Source organism: Staurois parvus, unplaced genomic scaffold (assembly GCF_062004578.1).
Source record: "Staurois parvus isolate SC_StPar_1 unplaced genomic scaffold, SC_StPar_1.0 ptg000574l, whole genome shotgun sequence".
In the NCBI taxonomy this organism is placed as follows: domain Eukaryota; kingdom Metazoa; phylum Chordata; class Amphibia; order Anura; family Ranidae; genus Staurois; species Staurois parvus.
The window spans coordinates 4,541,559-4,568,584 of NW_028318370.1; the positions used below are offsets into that span (position 1 = coordinate 4,541,559).

Here is a 27,026-nt window from a genome sequence, read left to right on the forward strand (position 1 = left end):
CTGGCAGGACCATCTCCTGATCATGTGACCTCTGTGAAAGCCAATCACAGTGGTCACGTGATTGGCCAATCTTTTCCGCCCCCTGGCGTTTGAACTTTTTAAAGTGATACTGGGCCAGGCGGGAAAGGGTTAACGTATGTAAGTATAACAAATGCTCTGTTGAAGCAATAAAATATCAAAAGTTAATTAATGGAACTATACTTTACCTTCACTAACAGCAAACGTGGCCTTCCTACAGTAAAACAAGAATACAGTCTCAGTTATGGTAAAAAAAATAACAATTGGCTAGAAGAAGCATAAAATATTAATATTACAAACATAAAGATGTAATCGGCAGAACAGAAAAAGTTGAGTAGAATAACAGAACATCGAAAAAGCACTAATCAGATGATTGACCCTGGCCAAGCTGGCCATAGCACTTTCATTTCGATCTCCTGTTGTTGGTGCTAATCAGCCCTTCAAGTATCTCTAAAATGAAACCTTTTTAAATAGATTGTGTAAAGAATCTACACTCACCGGCCACTTTATTAGGTACAGCTTGCTAGTGCCAAGAAAATCTCCCCCACTCCATTACACCACCACCAGCCTGAACCATTGATACAAGGCAGGATGGATCCATGATTTCATGTTATTTACGCCAAATTCTGACCCTTCCATCTGAATGTTGCTGCAACTAGTCTGCCCATTCTCCTCTGACCTCCAACACCAACAAAGCATTTCCATCCACACAACCGTCGCTCACAGGATATTTTCTCTTTTTTGGACTATTCTCTGTAAATCCCAGAGATGGTTGTGCATGAAAATCCCAGGAGATCAGCAGTTTATGAAATACTCAGACCAGCCCGTCTGGAAACAACAACCATGCCATGTTCAAAGTCACTTAAATCCCCTTTCTTCCCCATTCTGATGCTCGGTTTGAACTTCAGAGAGTCGTCTTCACCACGTCTAGATGACTAAATGCATTGAGTTGCTGCCATGTGATTGGCTGATTAGCAGTTTGTGTTACCAAACAATTCAACAGGTGTACCTAATAAAGTGGCCAGTGAGTGTATTTCTGTGTTCTTGTTATGGAGATTTGTCCTGGAAACCATTCTCTGGAAGCAAGGAAAATCCCAAGTTTTAAGTTGCCACCAGAAGAGGAGTAGAAGGGAAATCTTCCAGTGGGGACACTTGTCCTGTTGACTACTATCCGAAAGGAGAGTACTTTTAGTTTGGGGAATGTGATGTGTTGTGTGTACAGGATAAAAAAGGGAAATTTCCCCTATTGAAGCCAAATAGAACCCAGCAGGGTTTATTATACAGGATTTATGGCGCCAACAGTTTGCTCAGCACCTTACAATATAACGGGAGACAATACAGCAACAATACAGTTCAATACAAGAGGGATAGGAGGGCCCTGATCCTGGGAGCTTACAATCTAAGAGATCATTACCTACTTTAATCAACACTATCAATAAAAAGTTTTGGCTTTAGATACACTTCAAAGAAAATGTCGCTGGCCCAATAATGGCAAATAATCTATTGAGTCTGGTCGTAGATAGACATAGGTGAAATGTTTCATTACAAATTTAAATTTTGACTAAACCTTTGTTATTTGGAGATATGGATGTATCCAAATTTCTGAATCACAATAGTAACAAATTTCAACAAATCCAAAATTAATTTTAACAAAACAATGTATCTAAATTTGAATTTGACAATGAATATGAATTTGAAAAGGAATTTGAATTTGAAATGGAAACATTTCTATAAATACAGTAAGGTATAAAAGTGAAATAAGATGATTCCAACTTCGGCTGCTTTACAGAATAGAATAAAATAGAATAGAATGAAATAAAATGAAATAAAACAATATAAAAAAATAGAACAGAATAGAATAAAATAGAATAGAACAGGGTGGATTTGATTTAAATCAAACTGATTTAAATCACAATTTAAATCACGATTTAAATCACTAGTCAGTAAGGCTTGATTTAAATCCTAGTTTTCTACATAAAGAATAATTCTTGCTGATATAACTTTAATATGCAAGTAGATGAAGATTTTTAGAATAATAACTCTTCATTTTATTTTTTTTATCCCCAGTTAATAGGTTAATCATTCATATTTGGACAACTTTTCTGCTGTACTTAGGAAGGAGAAAAATAATCATTACCTTAATAATAACAATTTAAATAGATTTATTCAACTGAAACAATAACATTCCAGCAGATGGTATTTGCTTAAACATCCATGTTTGTTAACTAATTTGGTTAAACAAAATACCGTATTTTCCGGTGTATAAGACGACTTTTTACCCCTTGAAAATTTTCTCTAAAGTCGGTTGTCGTCTTATACGCCGGTATACGGCATACTGACACTTTTTAGTGCGCCGCTGCCCCCCCCCCCTTCCAATGGAAGGGACACTAAGTACAGGGGTGGGCAGGGGCTGCTGTTTCTTACCTGGCTCCGGTCCCACGACGATCCGGTCCAGGAAGCGCGGCTGCTCCTTCTGTTCGGCCACTGGATGTTCACGCGGCTGCTCGGCTCCGCCTCCTCACCAGTGATTGGCCGCCAGAACTGTAGCTCAGCAAGGCACACAGGCGGCCAATCACCGACGAGGGGGCGGAGCCGAGCGGCCCCGCGAAAATCGAGAGAAGGAGCGGCCGGAAAGTGTGCCGTGTAGAGGTGCTGCTGCAACCACATATGCTGGCTGCAGCAGCACCATACTGTAACAGAGGTCAGCAAGTGTAATTGGTGTCAGTGGGAGGAATAGTGCCCCATCATTGGTGTCACTGATACCAATGATGGAGCACTATTCCTCCCACTGACACCAACGATGGGGCACTATTCCTCCCCCCCCACTGACACCAATGATGGGGCACTATTCCACCTCCCACTGACACCAATGATTGGCACTATTCCTCCCACTGACACCAATGATGGGGCACTATTCCTCCCACTGACACCAATGATGAGGCACTATTCCTCCCACTGACACCAATGATGGGGCACTATTCCTCCCACAGATACCAATGATGGGGCACTATTCCTCCCACTAATACCAATGATGGGGCACTATTCCTCCCACTGACACCAATGATGGGGCACTATTCCCCCCACTGATACTAATGATGGGGCACTATTCCTGCCACTGATACCAATGATGGGGCAGGATTCCCCCCACTGACACCAAAGATGGGGCACTATTCCCCCTACTGATACCAATGATGGGGCACTATTCCCCCCACTGATACCAATGATGGGGCTCTATTCCTCCCACTGATACTAATGATGGGGCACTATTCCTCCCACTGATAGCAATGATGGGGCACTATTCCTCCCACTGACACCAATGATGGGTTACTATTCCTTCCACTGACACCAATGATGGGGCACTATTCCCCCCACTGATACCAATGATGAGGCACTATTCCTCCCACTAATACCAATGATGAGGCACTATTCCTCCCACTAATACCAATGATGGGGCACTATTCCTCCCACTGATACCAATGATGGGGCACTATTCCTCCCACTGATATCAATGATGGGGCACTATTCCTCCCACTGATACCAATGATGGGGCACTATTCCTCCCACTGACACCAATGATGGGGCACTATTCCTCCCACTGATATCAATGATGGGGCACTATTCCTCCCACTGATATCAATGATGGGGCACTATTCCTCCCACTGATACCAATGATGGGGCACTATTCCTCCCACTGGTAGCAATGATGGGACACTATTCCTCCCACTGACACCAATGATGGGGCACTATTCCTCCCACTGACACCAATGATGGAGCACTATTCCTCCCACTGATACCAATGATGGGGCACTATTCCTCCCACTGATACCAATGATGGGGCACTATTCCTCCCACAAATACAAATGATGGGACACTATTCCTCCCACTGACACCAATGATGGGGCACTATTCCTCCCACTGACACCAATGATGGGGTACTATTCCTCCCACTGGTACCAATGATGGGGCACTATTCCTCCCACTAACACCAATGATGGGGCACTATTCCTCCCACTGACACCAATGATGGGGCACTATTCCTCCCACTGACACCAATGATGGGGCACTATTCCTCCCACTGGTGTGCATTGCTAGAGGGGTAGTCTTATACGGCGAGTATAGCCCAAACACTACATTTTAGCAGGAAAAATAGGGGGTCGTCTTATACGCCGGAAAATACGGTATATATATTTTAAGACACTTAGACTGTCAGCCCCTTCCTCCTCCTCACACTTAGTTTCACTTTCTTCTTGTGCAGATCTATTCCACTCCAAACAATCAGAAAAATATTGTTTCTATTCTATTCACTGAACTTCTTGAAACTTAGCACTGAAGGGGTTGATTCTGTATTCATAGGTTTGTAGAAGTTAGGATGAAGGTCTTTTTCTTAACTCTGTTCATGTTATAACATTTTTGCTGTGAAGAAGAGGCATGTGATCTCCGCTGAGTCAAATTCAGTTTTGAGAACTGCAAAAGTAAACCGAGCATCTGTGATAATATCTTGTAGGCAGAGAAACTGCCCAATAATCTTACAAAAACCTCTGGAAGAGCATGACATTGTGAATGGATTCATGGAATTTATTTACCAAAATATTAAACATATACAGTCTTATTCTACATAATTAAAAAACTAATCTTTATTTCATGATGGAATAACCTTTGGATGGTAACATATTTTCCTCAAAAAGCATTTTATTTAAAAAAAATCCGATTTAAATAAAAAAAAATCAGATTTAAATAAAGAAAATCCGATTTTTTTTTTTTTTTTTTTTTTTTTAAAAATCATTGATTTTTATCCACCCTGGTATGGGATATATTCTATTCCTTTAATTTCTATTTTATTCTCATTTATTATTTTATATTCTTTTATTTTCTATTCTATTGTATTCTGTTTTATTTCATTCTGTGCTGTTTTATTCTATTTCTTTCTATATCTTTATTTTGATAATCTATTCTGTTTTATTCTATTCTATTATTTTTAATGCCTTAATTTTGTATTCTATTCTGGTCTATTATATTCTATAAAACCTCCTAAGTAGGAATCATCATCTTATATCACTTTTATACCTTACTGTATTTATTGCAATATGTTTCCATTTCGATTTTAAATTCAAATTCAAAACGATTTGAGAATAAGGAATGTACAAAACGGATCCAAATATACAAAATTGATTCCTAAATCAAATCATTCTAACATAACCAATAGGAATTATATTGAAAAAATAAAAAACCCCAAAGGAGAAATGATGTATTCAACTAAAGATATTGTTAAAGTGTTCAGGGAATATTATAGTAAGCTGTATAATATCACTCCACATGATACTATAAATAAGTTGGGGGAGTTAAAAAGAGAGAGAAGAGACATATTTAAAAAATGCAGGTTTGCCTAAACTTAATGAAGTACGTATGGAGTTTTTAAACTCAGAGATTACACATGAAGAAATAAAAGTAGCATTAAAAAGCTCTAAGTCTGGGAAAAGTCCAGGTCCAGATGGTTACACGGTGAAATATTATAAAAAATATAACGAATTGTTGATACCCAGATTGAAGATATATATGAATGCTTTGGGGGGAGAGATAGAGATGAGGAGGGAATCCCTACAAGCTCATGTGGCATTGATCCATAAAGAAGGAAAGGATGAATCCCAGTGTGCAAGCTATAGACCCATTTCATTGTTGAACACGGACACCAAGCTATATGCAAAGGTTCTGGAAAACAGGTTGAAGGAGTTGATGCCTGATTGGATCTATGAAGATCGGGTGGGATTTGTTCCAGGCAGAGAGGGCGGGGATAACAGATTGAGATCTTTGTTGCTTATTCAAAATAGCAGAAAAGGGAAGAACCCGGCAGTGGTGCTGTCGATTGACACGGAAAAGGCATTCGATAGGGTTAGCTGGGGCTTCATGATGGATACTTTAGAAGCCCCGGGGATAGGTGGTAGGATGAGAGAGTGGATAAGAAAGTTATATAGTGGGCCTTCCGCAGTATTAATGGTAAATGGTGAGAGGTCTGAACCTTTAGAGATGTCAAATGGTACAAGACAGGGATGCCCGTTGTCTCCATTATTGTATGTCTTGTCCTTGGAGTCTCTACTAGCCACAATTAGGATGAATGTGGACATTAAGGGTATTCAGATAGGAGATAGAGAACATAAGGTGGCTGCATTTGCTGATGATCTCTTGTTTTATGTGGAGAATCCCAGGATAACACTCCCAAATTTAATGAAGTGCTTGAGGGAATATGGGGAAATATCAAACTTGAAAATCAATATAACTAAGACGGAGATATTGAATATTAATCTCTCAAATAGTGAAAGGGAAAATTTACAAAGAGAATTTCCCTTTAAATGGAAAAAAAGAGAGTTAAAGTATTTAGGAATAAATGTTACGACATCATATCAGAATTTATATAAAATAAATTATATTGCATTACTAAACGAGATAAGGCTAGAATTAAGGAAAATGGGGGGAGGAATTCCGAATTGGTTAGGACGTATAAACTTGATAAAAATGATAATTATAACTAAAATCCTATATCAATTCCAAATGGTCCCCATCAAACTCCCTGAGGCTTATTTTAAGATAATTAAAAAATGATAACAAGATATATATGGAGGAATAAAAAAACCTAGAATATCCTATGAAGTAGAACTAAAGAGCGGGGGGGGGGGGGGGGGGGTCATGGGAGTGCCAGACTTTAAAAGATACTATAAAGCAGTAATTTTGTCAAGAATATTTGATTGGACACACAACACTGATGAGAAAAGTTGGGTTAAAATTCAAAACACACTGAGTGGAAGGATATTGAGGGAAGTTGTAAGGGTTCCAGCACAATATAGAGAATTAGAGGATAACACTAGTTTGTACACTCTGAATGTTTTGAGAGTTTGGGATGTAATGCACAAACAATTGGGATGGCAGTTTAACTCACAATTAATGCCACTAAGGAACACAAATTTTTTTTCCCCCAGGGCGGGAGAAGATTGTGGGAAAATGGATTAAGAAGGAAAATGCCCAGTTGAGAGATATAATGGTGGAGGGGGAATTGAAATCACTTAAGAATTTGGAGAAGGAGGATGGAGAAGTTTTCACGAAGATAGATGAATGGAGATATCACCAATTGAAGCACTTTGGTGTCCGTTTATGACACACAGAATAGCTGCGATTCAACAGATCTCAGCTATTCTCTGGTCATTCACAGTTTATGACACTCAGGAGATCATGTCAGCCCTTCGCTGGAGATCTGTGTTCTCCCTCCAGATTCTCCAGCCCAGAGCTGGAGAATCGGAGGGACCGAAAACTAAGCAGAGATAATTTACCTCTGTTTAGTAAACTGATCTTTTACTGTAATCTCGTGAGATTATAGTAAAATGAGCCGTTTTCCAGAGTTTGTAGAGCGTTCTCCAGCGTTTGGAGACCGTTCTCCCTTCGTTTGGAGAACTGCTTCATAAACTGCATTCACAGGAGAACTGTGTTCTCCGAGAATGCCGGAGAACTGAGCAGCGATCTATTACCGCTGGTTCAAAAATGGACACCTTTGTTAGGAATCTCCCAAAACCCTTAAGACCTAGAAAAGAGTGGAACCTGTTTGAGAGATTACTTGAATCAAAGGGAGATGGGAGACACGGAATAGCAAAGATATATAAAATTCTCACTGATTTAGACACAAATTCAAAGCCAATGTATATAGTTAATTGGGAAAGAGATTTGGGAGTGGTAATTGATGAGGAGAAACAGAGGAAAATATTTAGATTAATTCACGAAAATATATCTATGAGAGAGGTGGAAATGAATTATAAGTGTTTGACAAGGTGGCATATTACACCGGAAGTGGAAAATAAGATGTGTGGTGAGAAGTCACAGTGGTGTTGGAGAGGATGTGGAGAGAGTGGCACGGTGTATCATGTATGGTGGGGGTGTCCAAAAATTCAAGTGTTCTGGAAGGAGATAGTGAATTTAATTAGGAGGATAACTGAAATTGAGGTTGGTTTGGATCCAGAGACTTGTCTCTTTCATTGTACAGAGTACTCAGTGAACAAACATAAGGAGACGGGTATTTGGTATTATCTAAATGCAGCAAAAGTGTTAATACCCAAGTTCTGCCGGAAAATAGAGGTGCCGAGGGAGGAGGACTGGATGGAGAGAGTTGAACAAATCAGTAGGATGGAAAAAATTATTAATATGCAAGAAGATAAGATGAGACTATATCAACTGCGATGGGGAAAGTGGGAGGAGTTTAAGTTAAAGTTGAATAGAAGTGGGTAGAGTGTATAGCAAGTATATCTCCTTTATTTCGAACTAGAAGTGGTGAAAGTATGGTAGAGTTGGTGATGGGGGGGGGGGGGGAGGGAAGTGGGGAGGGAGTGGGAAAAGGAGAACAAAATTGAATAAAAGTTATGGGTTGGTTTTATGAGATTATAAATGTGATATGTATTTATCTGAAAAATTTAATAAATATTTAAATAAAAAAAAACAAATATACAAAATTAATTCCTAAATCAAATCATTCTAACATAACCAATATGACAAAATGAAATTATTAACATAATAAACAAAGCAAAACAAAGCAAAACAAATGTTTCCATTGTGAGCATCACTAATTGTAGAAAAGGAGGGATGGGTCTGGGGAAAGGAGGCGCTAAGCCCACAGAAAGGTGTTCCAGGACAACATCCAGGGCATCCAAACCAGTTGTTTAATATTTGACTCACAGAGGGGTTGTCAACACATCTCCAGACTCATCTATGAGGAGACCCTAGTAGTGCTGAAGATTTTCCTCAAGAATGTCGTCACGTACCATCACCTACACTGAGCACACCAATAAGAAGACCATCATCTCTATGGATGTGGTCTATGCTTTCAAATTAAAGGGACGCTCACATTTTATTTCAGGTACTTATATAGCGCTGTCAATTTACACAGCGCTTTACATATAAGTGAAGGGAGTCATGTTGGGTGGGGGGCCCATGGAACACAGCTCACTTTGGAGAGGTGGGGAGACCCCTGTCTCAGCTCCCCATATCCCTCTTATGTGTAAGTCACCCTGTGCCTGTTAGGAGTACAGGGTGATCTGTCCTAATATTGGGATGGGGGGTTGGTGATTGTTTTATGCTATGTGGTTGCATCCCATTTTCTATTGTGTGTCTTGCTTGGGAGCAAACTATTATGGGATATATGTGTTTGTGTGTATTGGCTTGGTGGGGGGGGTTTCTGGCAGCCCTCCCCCTTGATGGGACTGTCTGCTGGTGTGTCTCTTGTTATTGGGTGTGGATTGCCCCACCCTGCGTCATTTTAGTAGTCTATTTCCTGGTTTTACTTCAAGAGTGGTGTCTGTGGTCGGTGTTCGGACGAGGAAGCGGGAGTCTAACGGAAGAGCAGTTGGGGTCCGGTTCTGTTACAAAATATATTGTACATTCACATCAGTCCCTAACCCTCAAGGGGTGTACAATCTAATGTTCCTAACTTACATTCATGTACTAGGGCCAATTTACCTACTAGCATGTCTTTGGAGTGTGGGAGGAAACTGGAGTACCCGGAGGAAACCCATGCAGGCACAGGGAGAACATGTAAACTCCAGGCAGGTGGTACTGTGGTTGGGATTTGAACTGACAACCCTAGTACTGCCTGGCAGAAGTGCTAACCATTTAGCCATTATGGCAGGGGTTCACAACCTGTGACCCATGGAGCCCTCTGATGTGGCCCATGACCTCAAACCAGGGAAGCTCATACCCATACTTTGGGATGGCAGGTCAGCAAACAAGATCGCAAAAAATGGGATGCTAACCTGCCATCCTAGAGCATCAGAGTGGAGCTGGCGCTAGCAACGGATGAAGCAAGCGGCCACAGAGGGAGCAGGAGCCACAAAAGCCGAGGCTTCCTCTGTAACGCTGACTCCATGAGCCATAGACTTCTATTATATTGAATGCAGAAATTCGGGGCAGTTTCAGAAAGTGCACCACACCAGCGAGGTGTAATAGAAGTCTGTGGCTCGGGGCAGCTAACCTGCAGGAAAGTGGCAGGAAACTCCCCACCTAATACTCACCTTTCTTCTTCTCCCTGCAAGAGTGCTGAGACTAAACCCGGTGTACGCTCCATGTTGACCAGTGTTGGTCAGTGCTGACTGGCCTCACAATCTTGCTAGGAAATGGAAATGCTCTTCTATACCATGAAATAAAGGGTATTTCTCAGGATTTTTGCATGTGAACAGAGCAACTGGGGAGCTTAGAGAAGAAACATATCAGTAGGTGGGGGAGGTAGGGGCTGTCCCATCAAGAGTCATTGTGACTTTCAGATTTAAAAAGATCGAAACATCTTCTAAAAATACATTACCATGGAACAGTAGATTAAATATTTATTTAAGTGAATGTGTGTAGCTTATATTAAGCTGAGCACATGATCGCGTTTCGGTCACATGTCTGGCAGATGTGTTTTGTGTGTAATATTCACGCCTGATGAGTAATCATAATACAGCTAAACTGTCAGGACACAGGATATGTACCGGTATGTGGTTTATTACAGAGATGCATTTACAGTGCCTTGAAAAGGTATCGACCCCCCCCTTCAAATTTTCCACATTTTTTCATATTACAACCAAAAACATGAATGTATTTTACTGGTATTTTATGTGATAGACCAACACAAAGTGCCACATAATGGTGACTTGGAAGGAAACTCATAATTGTTTTTCAAACTGTTTTACAAATAAATATCTGAAAAGTATGGCGTGGATTTGTAATCAGCTCCCTTTGCACTGATACCCCTAACTAAGATCTAGTGGAACCAATTGCCTTCAGAAGTCACCTAATTAGTAAATTAGAGTCCACCTGTGTGTCATTTAATCTCAGTATAAATATTGCTGTTCTGTGAAGCCCTCAGAGGTTTGTTAGAGAATATTAGTGAACAGCATCATGAAGGCCAAGGAATACACCAGAGAGGTCAGGGATAAAGTTGTGGAGAAGTTTAAAACAGGGTTAGGTTATAAAAAAATATCCCAAGCTTTGAACATCTCACAGAACTCTGTTCAATCCATCATCCGAAAATGGAAAGAGTATGACAACTGCAAACCTACCAAGACGTCCCCACCCTGAAACATGATGGTAGCAGCATCATGTTATGGGCCAAATGCGGCCCGCGAGGTCATTTCATGTGGCCCTCGCACTTCTCCTGTAGATGCAGCACCCCACCTCTTCTCTGCCTCAATATTGTCTCAGCAGTCAGCAGCAGAGAGGAGGACTGAACTCCTCAGCAAGATTCTGCACTTCTCTGTGCAGCTACGGAGAGGCTCGTGTCTGCCCCAAACTCCCCGTCTCTGCAGTTGGCAGCAGAGAAGAGGACAGAACTCCTCCTACAGATCATGAGCTCTGTGCAGCCACAGCACCCCCTCGTCTCTGCTTCCCCTGGTCTCAGCATTTAGCAGACTCCAGCAGCTGACTCCAGCCCTCCTCTGGTCCTCCTCCAGACCCTGCACTTTCTGCTTCTCATATCCTCCCACAGCTTCTTCCTAGCAGCAGCACACAGTAAGGGGAAGGGGGATGCATTTGTGTGGGGGACTTTTGACATCTGATGTAAGTGGGGTGGGGTGCTCTGCTCTGGACATTTAGTCTTACAGATACAACCAGCCCTTTGAGGGCAACCAATGCTGATACACCCATGCCATGGAAGGAATGGAGAGAGCAGTTGTCACCAAAAAAAGGATTTTTTTTTGTGCTTCCATTGTTGACACTTAACTATGTAGCACACCCCAGTAGGAGCTGCTGGCGAATACAAGTGGTGGAGCTCTGCTTTAAACTTGTGAACAGGCTCCCCAGCTAGGTCTAGCTGGGACCTCGATGTCTTCCTGACAACATCCTCCTAGAATCCAGCCCCAGGGGCAGATCCCCTGCACAGAGTCTCCTCCAGCAGGACTGGACCCAGGAACACTTCACTGCTGCTCAGGCCTCAGCTTATTTGTAGGCTCTCTCACCTTCTTCTGGATACACCTCCCCAGGGATTGGCTGGAATCCTATAAATTTTCATGCTGCTTTCTCTGTCCTTCTTCCCACTATACTTCTAAAATCCTCTAGAATACAGAGGGAAGTAACAGAGCAGCAACCTGTGCAAAACTGAACAGATCCTAAGTAATCAACCCAGTGTTCTTCTGTTTACAGTGAAGTTAACTAAATGTACCTAGGTTTTCCAAAGCACTGTGAGTTAACTAAAGAGACAGCACAGCAAAAACAACACTGGTTTGTCTAATTGAAACCTCTGATAAAACATGAGGTCCTGCTTCGATGATGTGGTATAAATATGGATGGGCTAAGCTTGGAGTGTTACTAAACCCTGGACCCTGCATTCACTATATCTGGTCTCCCCAGACCCTGCATTCACTATATCCGCTCTTCCCGGACCCCGCATTCACTATATCTGCTCTTCCCGGACCCTGCATTCACTATATCTGCTCTTCCCGGACCCTGCATTCACTATATCTGCTCTTCCCGGACCCTGCATTCACTATATCTGGTCTCCCCGGACCCTGCATTCACTATATCTGGTCTCCCCGGACCCTGCATTCACTATATCCGCTCTTCCCGGACCCCGCATTCACTATATCTGCTCTTCCCGGACCCTGCATTCACTATATCTGCTCTTCCCGGACCCTGCATTCACTATATCTGCTCTTCCCGGACCCTGCATTCACTATATCTGCTCTCCCTGGACCCTGAATTTACTCTTTCTGCTCTCCCCGGACCCCGTATTCACTATATCTGCTCTCCCCGGACCCCGCATTCACTATATCTGGTCTCTCAGGACCCTGCATTCACTATATCCACTCTCCCCAGACCCTGCATTCACTATATCTGGTCTCCCCGGACCCTGCATTCACTATATCTGGTCTCCCCGGACCCTGCATTCACTATATCTGGTCTCCCCGGACCCTGCATTCACTATATCTGGTCTCCCCGGACCCTGCATTCACTATATCTGGTCTCCCCGGACCCTGCATTCACTATATCTGGTCTCCCCGGACCCTGCATTCACTATATCTGGTCTCCCCGGACCCTGCATTCACTATATCTGCTCTTCCCGGACCCTGCATTCACTATATCTGTTCTCCCCGGACCCCGCATTCACTATATCTGCTCTCCCCGGACCCCGCATTCACTATATCTGGTCTCTCAGGACCCTGCATTCACTATATCCGCTCTCCCCAGACCCTGCATTCACTATATCTGGTCTCCTTGGACCCTGCATTCACTATATCTGGTCTCCCCAGACCCCGCATTCACTATATCCGCTCTCCCCAGACCCCGCATTCACTATATCTGATCTCCCTGGACCCCGCATTCACTATATCCGCTCTCTCCAGTCCCTGCATTCACTGTATCTGGTCTCCCCGCACCCTGCATTCACTATATCTGGTCTCCCTGGACCCTGCATTCATTATATCTGGTCTCCCCGGACCCTGCATTCACTATATCTGGTTCCCCGGACCTTGCATTCACTATATCTGGTCTCCCCGGACCTTGCATTCACTATATCTGGTCTCCCCGGACCCTGCATTCACTGTATCTGGTCTCCCCGGACCCTGCATTCACTGTATCTGGTCTCCCCGGACCCTGCATTCACTATATCTGGTCTCCCCGGACCCTGCATTCACTATATCTGGTCTCCCCGGACCCTGCATTCACTATATCTGGTCTCCCCGGACCCTGCATTCACTATATCTGGTCTCCCCGGACCCTGCATTCACTATATCTGGTCTCCCCGGACCCTGCAGTCACTGTATCTGGTCTCTCCGGACCCTGCATTCACTATATCTGGTCTCCCCACACCCTGCATTCACTATATCTGGTCTCCCACAATACACACAACATGGAAATTCAATTATTTTAACAAATATAAACTGCTAAATACCTTTTCTCATCAGCAGTCAGAGCAGTCTTGTGACTTCTATCAGTGTCCAGCAGAGCACTGGTTAAAACTTGTAGAAGGAGTTTTCATTCTCCTCTGACTGTCCTATGAGGCTGCATGACCCCTGACCCTCTATCTGGACAGTGCACATATCCACAGTGAGTATAACAAGCATGCTTTACTGCATATACAGACTGATTGTACTGTTGTGGGTTTAGTAACACTTTAAGGGCTCATGTACACTGCAGCTGATAAACTGACGTTTAGGAGCTTTTCTGCATTTTTTCAGCAGCCCCTGAACTCTCCCTAATGTTTCCTATGTGTCCATGTACACAGTCGTTTACAGGCAGTTGAGTTTACAGTCATTTTTTTGAACGCACCAAACTTGAGTTCAGGAGTAGATTCTATCAGCATTTCAAACGCCAACCACTTGTAAATGCGTTTTATATCCAAATGCTGTCCAGACCCATTTTTCATCATCAGAAATGCATGCAAAGTGTTTTCCGTGTATTCAAATGGACCCGGTACACCAGCACAGTCAGTTCCAGGTTTCGCGTGAAGGAAAAAATGGCATTATGCTCATGATGGGATCCATAGTGAATACAACCAGAAAAGACAGGTCATCTCAACACATACTGCTCTCTCTTTTCTGCTCTATTTCTCTCAAAATGTCTTAAATAGTTAATTTTTTTCAGTGCATTCTGGGCATTTTGGAAGGTCTCCTGAGGTTATCTTTAAAAAACGCTTCTAAACGCAAACATACATAAACGCGGTATGCAAACGCGGCTAAACAGACGTTTTTTGACCTACGTTTTCCAGCAGTCAGTTTCCATCGTTCAGAAGAGTTTTCCAAAAGTCCCGTGTACATGGAGCCTAAAGCTGAAGTCTAGCATTTGGTACATTTTACATAATCCGTTTAGGCCAAGCTGGCCCAAACGAACTGGGGTTTATTTACTAAAGCTGGAGAGTCCAAAATCAGACTCACTTCTGCATAGAAACCAATCAGCTTCCAGGTTTCATTGCCAAAGCTTCATTGAACAAGCTGAGGTTAGAAGCTGATTGGTTTCTATGCAGAAGGGAGTCTGATTTTGGACTCTCCAGCTTTAGTAAATAAACCCCATTATGTCTATCGCTAATATGTAAGGCTGCTGGATGTGTTGTATAAACTGTATGTAGCTGAAAGGTCAAGCACTGAAAATCTGGCAACAGTCAGATCTTGATTATTTGATATGACTATTGACACTTGTGAGTATATAATTTGCTTTTATGGATCAATAAAGTGTATACGAAGGTAGGCTGGTGCACCCTCTGTCGGTTATTCTTTGGATGGGCCAAACATACCTGGGTTTGATTCACTGAACACAACTAAAGTGCTTAATCTGAACCCCAATGAAGTCATTGGAAGCCAAATGCTAAAAACCAGTAATGGCCATTTTTTAGACTAATAGCCAAGGGATTGGCTATTAGAGAACATCATACTGGAGAACATCATATACAAAAAAGTACATGATTCTTTGGTATACACACTCAAAAAATTGTGGGGTCCCCCCAAATTCCATACTAGACCCTTTCAGCCTGCTATAGATTTTAAGGCAAACCCCATGCAAAAAAAAAAAATAATAGGGTCTCACCCCAAAATCCATAACTTATCTGAGCAGGAATGGGGGTGGATGAACTTGTGTCCTGCTCTTCTAAACCACACCAGGCCACATGCCCTCAACATGGAGGGTGGACAGGGGGGGTACACCGTCCAGGACAGGGGGTGGATGAACTTGTGTCCTGCTCTCCTAAACTACACCAGGCCACATGCCCTCAACATGGAGGGTGGACAGGGAGGTCCACCGTCCAGGACAGGGGGTGAATGAACTTGTGTCCTGCTCTCCTAAACCACACCAGGCCACATGCCCTCAACATGGAGGGTGGACAGGGGGGGTCCACCATCCAGGATGGGGTGGATGAACTTGTGTCCTGCTCTCCTAAACCACACCAGGCCACATGCCCTCAACATGGAGGGTGGATAGGGGGAGTCCACCGTCCAGGACAGGGTGGATGAACTTGTGTCCTGCTCTCCTAAACCACACCAGGCCACATGCCCTCAACATAGAGGGTGGACAGGGCGGTCCACCGTCCAGGACAGGGGGTGGATGAACTTGTCTCCTGCTCTCCTAAACCACACCAGGCCACATGCCCTCAACTCGGAGGGTGGACAGGGGGTCCACCGTCCAGGACAGGGGGTGGATGAACTTGTGTCCTGCTCTCCTAAACCACACCAGGCCACATGCCCTCAACATGGAGGGTGGACAGGGAGGTCCACCGTCCAGGACAGGGGGTGGATGAACTTGTGTCCTACTCTCCTAAATCACACCAGGCCACATGCCCTCAACATGGAGGGTGGACAGGGAGGTCCACCGTCCAGGACAGGGGGTGGATGAACTTGTGTCCTGCTCTCCTAAACCGCACCAGGCCACATGCCCTCAACATGGAGGGTGGACAGGGAGGTCCACCGTCCAGGACAGGGGGTGGATGAACTTGTGTCCTGCTCTCCTAAACCACACCAGGCCACATGCCCTCAACATGGAGGGTGGACAGGGAGGTCCACCGTCCAGGACAGGGGGTGGATGAACTTGTGTCCTGCTCTCCTAAACCACACCAGGCCACATGCCCTCAACATGGAGGGTGGACAGGGGGTCCGCCATCCAGGACGGGGTGGATGAACTTGTGTCCTGCTCTCCTAAACCACACAAGGCTACATGCCCTCGACATGGAGGATGGACAAGGGGGTCCACCCTCCAGGACAGGGGGGAAAAGGATCTTGTTGTTGAGGACAAGGGCCTTTCCACAACCCTGGCCTGGTGGTTGTAGGGTTCTTCGGGAAGGAGGGATTATTAAGACGAGCATGGAAAAACAGAGTCAGGTTTTCAGTACTAATGTGTTCCTCCATATGGAATCTAAGGTAGCTTATACCTCTCTAGTTTTTCAAAAGTGCAAAAATATATTCTCCAATTTGTCCCATCTGTAATGGTGCCAAAGTGATAATGGTGGAATAATGCAAAGGAGAGTTACTTACATGGGGGGTTTAGAGCACAGGGTGGGCCGAAGATCATGAGGGGGTTGGGAAGCAGAAAGAAGCTGGATAGGAGGAACAGTGGAGGTGGCTACATGGAGTGCAACCGTCCTCTCCATTTTCCTCCTGCAGCCGCTGAATGCTGGCTTCTCCTCCCTGCAGACATTCAGTGGGCCGTGTACACTGCTCTATGCACACTACACATCCTATAGTCTATAGTCCATCTCAGTGATGATCAAGGGAGGGTGGCTACGTTCTTACATACAGAGGGAGAAAAAAGGAATTTGGAGGAGGCTGAGAGCAATAGGAGGGACTATGTTGAGTTCAGAATACAGACTTGAATTGATTTTTTTCTTAAAACCAGATTTTAGTATCACTTAAAACCTTGTTTGCACTTTCGTGTAGTGGAAAGAAGCGTTCCCGCTTGCAGTTTTTTTTTTAGCGTTTTACACGCATTTTTGCCTGTTGTGTAGGGCTAGCCCCTTTACTTGAATGGGCTGCCCTACGCGGGTTTGTTGCCTGAAAGCAACTGCTGCTCTTTGGGCAACAAGCTTCAATCGATTTTGACGCGCAATCTGACAACTCATGGGGCCCCCGGGCAATAGGGGATCATGGGGCCCCATGTCCTTGCCCAAACTCAAAAAGGCCTATGAAAAAGGTACCAGGGGCATCTCATGGGGCCTCCTACTGACCCCGGGCCCTCGGGCAGTGCCCGAGTTTCTGGATGGTCAGTCCACCTCTGCTCACGAGCGATAATCATGTCAGAATCTCTTTGCGTTTGGAATGCCATTAACCACTCGCTGTCCAGAGGATTCACCCCCCCCCCCCCCCTTCCTGACCAGGCCATTTTTTTACGATATGTCACTGCTTTACTTTAACTGATAATTACGCGCTCATGCAACGCTGCATCCAAATGAAATTTACATCCTTTTTTAGAGGTGATTGAGCTTTCTTTTTGTGGTATTTTATCACCTGTGCGGTTTTTATTTTTTTGCGCTATAAACAAAAAAAGACCGACAATTTTGAAAAACAAATAACCCTGTATTTGAATTTCTGCTATTAAACATGTCCAGTAAAAAAATTAAAAAAATCTAATTTCGTCATAAATTTAGGGCAAAATGTATTCTGCTCCATGTCTTTGTTACAAAAAATCTGAATATTGTATATATCCATATAAATTAATTGATTTACCATAAAGATATAACATTTCCAAATGGCGATGTATATACTGAAATTTTTTAAAACTTTTTTTAAATAGTAAAGTCGACAATCAGCGACTTATAGCGAGACTGCGGCGGGCATTCTGACACTGGGGGGAACTGACTGGGTGTCACTGACATCCCCAGTGACACCAATACACTGATACAAAAGCACTGATACTGTACTAATGGCATTGGGCAGGAAGGGGTTAACATGTGAGGCGATCAAAGGGTTAACTGTGTGCTGTTTCACTATGAGGGATATGTCTGTGTTTCACTGTAAGCACACTGCTATGCAGAGCCATACAAAGCAGTGTACAGGAGCTGACAGGGGAGAGATCTGTATTGTTTACATACATGTCTCTCCCCCCATGTCGGAAATCCTCAGAGATCGCTGGGTGCTGGCGGGGAATCACCAGCCAAGATCCCATGATTGACAGCCGAGGAACTGCAAAATCACGTACTGTATATATACGTGATTTTGCGCACCTGCTGCAGTATTTCTGCTATAGGGTGGCACGGAAGAGGTTAAGGGATAATTGCACCCAAACGCACATTGCGCGCTGTGATGTGATCGCCAAGTGATTTGGAATCGCCGATTCTCGCTGATTATGCCCATAATTTCAAACTGCAAAGTGTGAATGAAGCCTTAAGTCCAAGAGTTCATCTACACCAGGGGCGGACTGACCACCAGGGGCGGACTGACCACCAGGGGCGGACTGACCCGAGGGCCCGGGTCAGTAGGGGGCCCCATGAGATGCCCCTGGCACCTTTTTCATAGGCTTTTTTGAGTTTGGGCAAGGACACAGGGGCCCCATGATCCCCTATTGCCCAGGGGCCCCATGAGTTGTCGGTCCGCCCCTGATCCACATACAGTATTTGCGGCATGCACAGAAATAGTAGATCATGAGGCAGTGAGTATAGAATATCAGGATTTTTAAAGATAAAAGTCAACACATGGAACCTTTGTAGTTCTTATCTCTCCTTACTCCCAGTGTAAAAGGTAATAAAACTAGTAAGTGTATAATAAAAACAATAAATAGTTGTATAAGGATACCATCTCAGGATGACGCAAATGATTATTTTTTGTATATTGGCGGAGTGACTAAATTGCATGCGGGTGTGATTGTAAAGTTGAGTTGTGTATGAGTATGAAGGGCAGGGAGTGTGTAAGGCGTAGTGTGTTAAAGCCTAACTCCACAATTTCACTCCTTTCACACTGGTGCATTTTTGCTGTGCTTTTCCAGGGCAACAAAACACTCTTTTCCCTGTTAACCACTTCCAGTCCAGACACTTTCACCCCCTTCCTGCCCAGGCCAATTTTCAGCTTTCAGTGCTATCACACTTTGAATGACAATTGCGCAGTCATGCAACACTGTACCCATATGAACATTTTAGCATTTTTTAGAGAAAGATAAAACTTTATTTTGGTGGTATTTATTCACCACTGGGTTTTTTATTTTTTTTTGCTATGTAAATGAAAAAGTCCAAAAATGTTGAAAAAAGTGTTTTTCTTATAAAATTCTGCAAATAAATAATCTTTCTTCATAAATCTTGGCCAAAATGTATTCAGTTATCTTTTTAGTAAACAAAAATAACCCAAATTAGTTTATAACCAAAAATTATAATTTTTCAAATTTTTTTTTACATTTTTATTTTATTTTTTTATATTATTTGTTTTTTTAACATACTGTCACCATAGTAGTACAGTGTCACCATAGTGACACTGTACTACTTGTGGGGGGTGATGATGATTTTTTTTTACACTGATTGCTTTTACACCCATAAAGGCCGTAAAAGCAATCATTTCTCCTTCTCTCTGGCTGCATTCTTGCAGCCATTGAGAAATACTGTGCGAGCTGTGATTGGTCACAGCTTGTCACATGGTACAAGGCTGTTGTAAATATTCACAGATTTCACAGGTAGTAAGCAATGCTGGCAGAAGTGTTGCTCACTACTATTGATGTTGCTTACTTCTATTCATATGATCACTGATTGGCCAATCAGTGATCACATGATCGGGACCTCGCACAGAGGTAGTACCGGGTCGCATTGCCGCGCGCACCCAGGGAGCAAGCACAGTCCAAAATGGCGTGCGTCGTTTATGAATGGCAACCCACTCCTGCACTACCCCCATCCAGCCGTTTATATACATGGGCTGGACGGGAAGTAGTTAAATGCTATGTGACTGTTCACACCAGGGGCGGACTGACCATCCAGAAACTCGGGCACTGCCCGAGGGCCCGGGGTCGGTAGGGGGCCCCATGAGATGCCCTTGCTACATTTCATAGGCTTTTTTGGGTTTGAGCGTGCGCGAGGACACAAGGGCCCCATGATCCCCTATTGCCCGGGGGCCCCATGAGTTGTCAGTCCGCCCCTCGTTCACACTGCGGGTATGCTGCGCTTTGAAAACTCCAGCATGCTGCAACTTTGGCGCAGTTTTTCAAAAGCGCACCAAAATTGCACCTTTCATTTTAACTCCATGGAAACATGCCAAAAGTGCATCAGAGTGAAGGGGCCCTTTATGTTCCTTTAAACAAGCTGGCCCAAATATTTACTGCGCTAACAGGTGCACTTGCTGGGTGCTCTGTATTAACCAGGGGCAGACTGACAACTCAAGGGGCCCCTGGGCAATAGGGGATCATGGGGCCCCTGTGTCCTTGCTCAAACTCAAAAAAGCCTATGAAAAAGGTACCAAGGGCATCTCATGGGGCCCCCTACTGACCCCGGGTGCCCGAGTTTCCAAATGGTCAGTCCTCCCCTGGTATTAACTGTATGTGGCGTCAGCTGCATAAAATATAGAGCACTGTGTTCCGGCAGTGAGATGGGGACTTCCTGTCCCATTCTCGAAACAAAATAGATTGTCAGCTATATATATATATATATATATATTTTTTTTTTTTAAATATATTGAATATGGCTAAAATTGTAGCATTTCAAATATACGTCAGTATATTTGGGAAGAATATTTTTAAAATATATTTCAAATATATTTTTCTTCCATATAGGTTAAAAAAAGAAAACGAATGCAGCCACCTAATCTAATGATTGCTAAGCTGCAATATATTAAATTTTTATTGTTGGGTTTATTACCACTTTAAGCCACCACCGGATATCTTCTATTTCATGTCACTGCTATTATCTTCCTATAGAGATATGGTTCCGGGCCACATTTTCTTCTCTCTGTAGTGTAGAGAAGGTAGCAGTGACATGTTTGAATCATGCTTCCTTCTGTGAGTGGTCATGATCTGCACAGCACCCGGTCTTCCCACAGGCAGATTGATTGTTAGCTGCTGTTGGTCACACAATGCTCTCCACTAGGAACATGTCTTAGCACCGCCTAGATATACGCCCGCAATGTCGCTGCCAGGGGCGAGCTGACAACTGATGGGGCCCCTGGGCAGTAGGGGATCATGGGGCCCCTGTGTCCTTGCCCAAACTCAAAAAAGCCTATGAAAAAGGTACCAGGGGCATCTCATGGCTTCCCCTTACTGACCCCGAGCCCTCGGGCAGTGCCCAAGTTTCCAAAAGGGCAGTCCGCCCCTGGTCGCCGCATTCCCATTGAGTTATGGGAATTGTATTTTCTATTTTGCCTATGTAATTACATTGGATGTGATGTGCAGGTCCTGTATAGATCATTCCCCAGGCAAATAGGCACAGTACAGTCATCGAAAGAACATGATGACCTCACAAAGCGTTTTTTAGTGTTTTTTGGTAGAGAGAACAGGTGGCGCACACACCTAGTGCATTATCCAAGGTTTATTTGCCTCAGGCATCAGGCATCAACAGCAAGGCTCTTACTTTCCATTCATCATACATCAGCATCAGAGGTTGGTCATCAGCTCTGAGGAAAGGGATTCATCCCCGAAACGCGTCAACCATTTGACCGCACTGACAGTGAGAACACCTTGCCCGCCGTTGTGGCCATTGTCATTTTTCTATGCTTTTTAGATACATGCTTCGTCTGTGAGTATGTTTTTATTATTATTTCACTCCTACAATAAACCTTGGATAATGCACGAGGTGTGTGCGCCACCTGTTTTCTCTCTATCCAGTGGCTGATTTCCCCGTCTGTGGAGGGCTGCACCCCTGGAACATTTCCTTTGGTTGTCGCTGTCCTGGTTCCCTTGGCTTCCCTTTTGGCTGTGCATATCCTGAGGCGCTGGAGAGTACATACGATATCCGGTATGGTTTCCTATGGGACATGTTCACATCTGTGCTTTTTTGCGCTGCTGTGTTTTTGGAAACGGTCAGGGACTTTTGTAAAAGCAAAAAGCAGCTTTTTTGCTACAATAGATTTCAATGGAGAATCTGCTGAAATGCATGGTAGTGCCTTTCGCCATGTTTTTGCCACGTTTTGCATTTTGCACTTGGCATTTTTATTCTGCCCAGCAACAAAAAAAAATCCACTTTTAAGAAAAAAAAAGCTGAACAAAATGCAGTAAAAACGTATCAAAAAGTGTCAAAAACACAAAAAGCACTGCAAAACGGACAAAAAGTAAACTGCATAGGTGTGAACAGAACATAAGACTTAAATTTTCGCCAAGATACGCTCCTTCCTTACCCCAGACACCACTAAACTACTCGTACACCCCCTGATTATCTCACGCCTTGACTACTGCAACTCCCTTCTCACCGGCCTACCCCAGTGCAGGCTCTCCCCGCTTCAGACCATCCTGAACTCAGCGGCCAGACTCATCCACCTCACCAACCGCTCCACCTCTGCCTCCCCCTCTGCCTATACCTCCACTGGCTCCTCATTGCCCAACGCATTAAATTCAAACTGCTCACTCTGACCTATAAGGCCATTCACAACACTGCCCCTAACTACCTCACCGACCTGATTCCCAGGTACCACCCTACCCGTACCCTTTGCTCTTCACAGGACCTCCTTCTATCTTGCTCCCTGGTCTCCTCCTCCCACGCATGACTGCAAGACTTCTCCAGGTCCTCCCCCATCCTCTGGAACTCACTACCCCAATCCATCAGACTGTCACCTTCCCTCCTCACCTTCAGGCGCTCCCTGAAAACCCACCTCTTCAGGGAAGCCTACCCCACCCTCACCTAATAGCCACTGCCCTTCCCTCCTCCTACCACTCCATCCCCCACAGCCATTTCCTCCTGTACCTCTACCCCCTCCCTCCTAGATTGTAAGCTCGAAAGAGTAGGGCCCTCTTACCCCTCGTGTGCTGTTTGTTGTTACTGTACTGTTTTATGTATTGTCCCCCCCTCTATTGTACAGCGCTGAGCAAACCCTTTGGTGCTATATAAACTCGATAAAATAAAAAAATAAAACATTTTAAAAATGATAAAGCATAACTAAACCTGAAAGCAAGAAATGTAATATATTGCAGCTTACTAGTCCATAAATGTGGTGGCTGCATTTGTTTGCTTTTTTTTTTCCTTATTTGCACTTGGTGATCCAGCCAGTAGGTCTGTTATCCTTTAACTTCCTTTACCAGACCAAGCTGTCCAGACAAAGTGGTAGCTAGGGGGTTGAGGCAAGCTATTTACCACTGACAGGGATGACTACAATGATCAGTTTTTATTCATTTATGGAAAACCTTTATCGCAAAACAAATAACTGTTGCTGTAACTGACTATAAAGTGTTAGTTGGAGTTCATCTTTATAAGTAGAGTCCATCTAAAATCAACTAGTCTAACACTCCCCTCCCCTTAGACTAATAATGCTGCTGTCCAAAGGTGGCTACGGTACTCCTCCATAGTGTAGAGCCAACCTAATACAAGAAATGTGTTACTGGCTGGATCTCCGGGTAAAAATAAAGAAAAGAAAGTGAATGCAGCCACACCACCTAAGAATTGGTAAACTACCATAACTATATATACACAATATCTCCCAGAAGTGAGTCCACCCCTCACATTTTTGTAAATATTTGATTCTAACTTTTCATGTGACAACACTGAAGAAATGACACGTTGCTACAATGTGACGTAGTCAGTGTACAGCTTATATAACATGTAAATTTGCTGTCCCCTCAAAATAACTCAACACACCGCCATTAATGTCTAAACCGCTGGCAACAAAAGTGAGTACACCCCTAAGTGACAATGTCCAAATTTAACCCAATTAGCCATTTCCCTCCCCGGTGTCATGTGACTCGTTAGTGTTACAAGGTCTCAGGTGTGAATGGGGGGCAGGTGTGTTAAATTTGGTGTTATCCCTCTCACTCTCTCATACTGGTCACTGGAAGTACAACATGGCACCTCATGGCAAATAACTCTCTGAGGATCTGAAAAAAAGACAAAGATGGCCTAGGCTATAAGAAGTTTGCCAAGACCCTGAAACTGAGCTGCAGCACGGTGGCCTAGACTATACAGCGGTTTAACAGGACAGGTTCCAATCAGAACAAGCCTCACCATGGTTAAGTGGCAGTTGCTCAGCATCATATCCAGAGGTTGTCTTTGGGAAATAGACGTATGAGTGCTGCCAGCATTGCTGCAGAGGTTGAAGGGGTGGGGTGGGGGTCAGCCTGTCAGTGCTCAGACCATACGCCGCACACTGCATCAAATTGGTCTGCATGGCTGTCGTCCCAGAAGGAGCCTCTTCTAAAGATGATGCACAAGAAAGCCCGCAAACAGTTTGCTGAAGACAAGCAGACTAAGGAGATGGATTACTGGAACCATGTCCTGTGGTCTGATGACACCAAGATAAACTGATTTGGTTCAGATGGTGTCAAGTGTGTGTGGCGGCAACCAGGTGAGGAGTACAAAGACAAGTGTGTCTTGCCTATAGTCAAGCATGGTGGTGGGAGTGTCATGGTCTGGGGCTGCATGAGTGCTGCCATTACTGGGGAGCTACAGTTCATTGAGAGAGCCATGAATTCCAACATGTACTAAGACATACTGAAGCAGAGCATGATCCTCTCCCTTCAGTGACTGGGCCACAGGGCAGTATTCCAACATAACGACCCCAAACACACCTCCAAGACTACCACTGCCTTGCTAAAGAAGCTGAGGGTAAAGGTAATGGACTGGCCAAGCATGTCTCCAGACCTAAACCCTATTGAGCATCTGTGGGGCATCCTCAAACGGAAGGTGGAGGAGCGTAATGTCTCTAACATCCACCAGCTCCATGATGACGTCATGGAGGAGTGGAAGAGGACTCCAGTGGCAACCTGTGAAGCTCGGGTGAACTCCATGCCCAAGAGGGTTAAGGCAGTGCTGGAAAATAATGCTGGCCACACAAAATATTAACACTTTGAGCCCAATGTGGACATTGTCACTTAGGGGTGGACTCACTTTTGTTGCCAGAGGTTTAGACATTAATGGCTGTGTGTTGAGATATTTTGAGGGGACAGCAAATTTACATGTTATACAGCTGCACACTCACTACGTTACATTGTAGCAAAGTGTCATTTCTTCAGTGTTGTCACAGAAGAAAAGATAGAATAAAATATTGAATGTGAGGGGTGGACACACTTCTGTGAGATACTGTGTGTGTGTGTGTATATATATATATACTTCCGCCTGGCAGTACTCGGGTCGTTAGTTCGAATCCCAACCACGGCACCACCTGCCTGGAGTTTGCATGTTCTCCCTGTGTCTGCGTGGGTTTCCTCCGGGTACTCCGGTCTCCTGCCACACTCCAAAGACATGCTGGTAGGTGAATTGGCTCCTGTCTAAATTGTCCCTAGTATGTGTATGTATGAATGTGAGTTAGGGACCTTAGATTGTACACCCCTTGAGGGATAGGGACTGATGTGAATGTACAATATATATATGTAAAACGCTGCGTAAATTGACGGCACTATATAAGTACCTGAAATAAATATATATATTTATATAAAGTGTGTGTGTGTGTATATATATATATTTATATATATACACACACATTTATTTATTGTTTTAATTATTTATTTTCTTAAATTATTATTATTATCTTTTTTTTGGAGGGGGGGGTTTAGTTATGCTTTGAAGCATTTTTAATGTGCAAGGTAACAGAGCTCGGAGTTCAAAGTAACCTGGATCCTGTCATTATAATATTAAAAAAAAATAATATTACAGATTTATGTACACTATAGGATCAGTTAACAAAGCTAAAACACCAGGATAATGCAAGCTGTATGTAGGTCGAATTCCAAACGAATTTTCTTTCCAAAATCAGAAATTTTGTGCATTTTATAATCCAATGGTCCCACCATTGATTTCGAAATTCGACTAACCAAGCCTTCAATTTCACCTCAAGTTGCTACAGAAAAATAAATCTTGTGGCTGGGAATCTTCCAGGTCACAGCTCATGCTCCATTCTTTTTCAATTATATTTGCCGCATGATTCTCCCATCATTGATTAGAAATTTGTTCGTTTTTCAAAAAATTTCCAACATGTCCAATCGTTGAAATTCCAAGTCTGCACGAAAATTGGCTGTTGCTGCAGCCCACTAATGGTGTGAAATTCGAACGGAAATTTGTTTTGAATTTGACCCATGTATGGCCGGCTTAAAGCGGTAGTAAACCTTCTAAAGAAAAAAAAATGTTTCCCTCTGCAAGGTGATATCATACTGTGCTAGTATGCATCGCATATCAGCACATTATGAAATACCTTAAAACGAAGCTCTCCGGTGGTGCGCCATCAAAGCTGACACGGCTTCCATCCTCAACCGGTCATCCTTCTGGGTTCGCGGGCTCTGGCCATCTGACTGGCCGAGCTGTGGTGACGTCACTCCCGTGAGTGTGCGCATGGAGCGCTGGGCACGGCACAGGTCACTAAAGGAAACGGTATGGATATGCACCAGTGACGTCACCGGCTGCTGCTAGCTGGAATATCTCCTCAATGGTGAACGTTTAGGAGATATTCATTTTACCTAAAGGTAAGCTTTATTGTAAGCTGTAGGTACAAATC

The 27,026-nt window shown here is 43.8% G+C and overlaps 1 long non-coding RNA gene across 1 annotated transcript in view; it reads right to left on the bottom strand.

Annotated features, from left to right (window-relative positions):
• The window catches only part of LOC149450475 (uncharacterized), a 38,912-nt gene that overhangs the window by 10,349 nt on the left and 1,537 nt on the right, over positions 1–27,026 (bottom strand). The window contains exon 2 of the long non-coding RNA XR_016315253.1: positions 207–232. This is a non-coding gene — a long non-coding RNA (uncharacterized LOC149450475). The remainder of the gene's footprint in view (positions 1–206; positions 233–27,026) is intronic.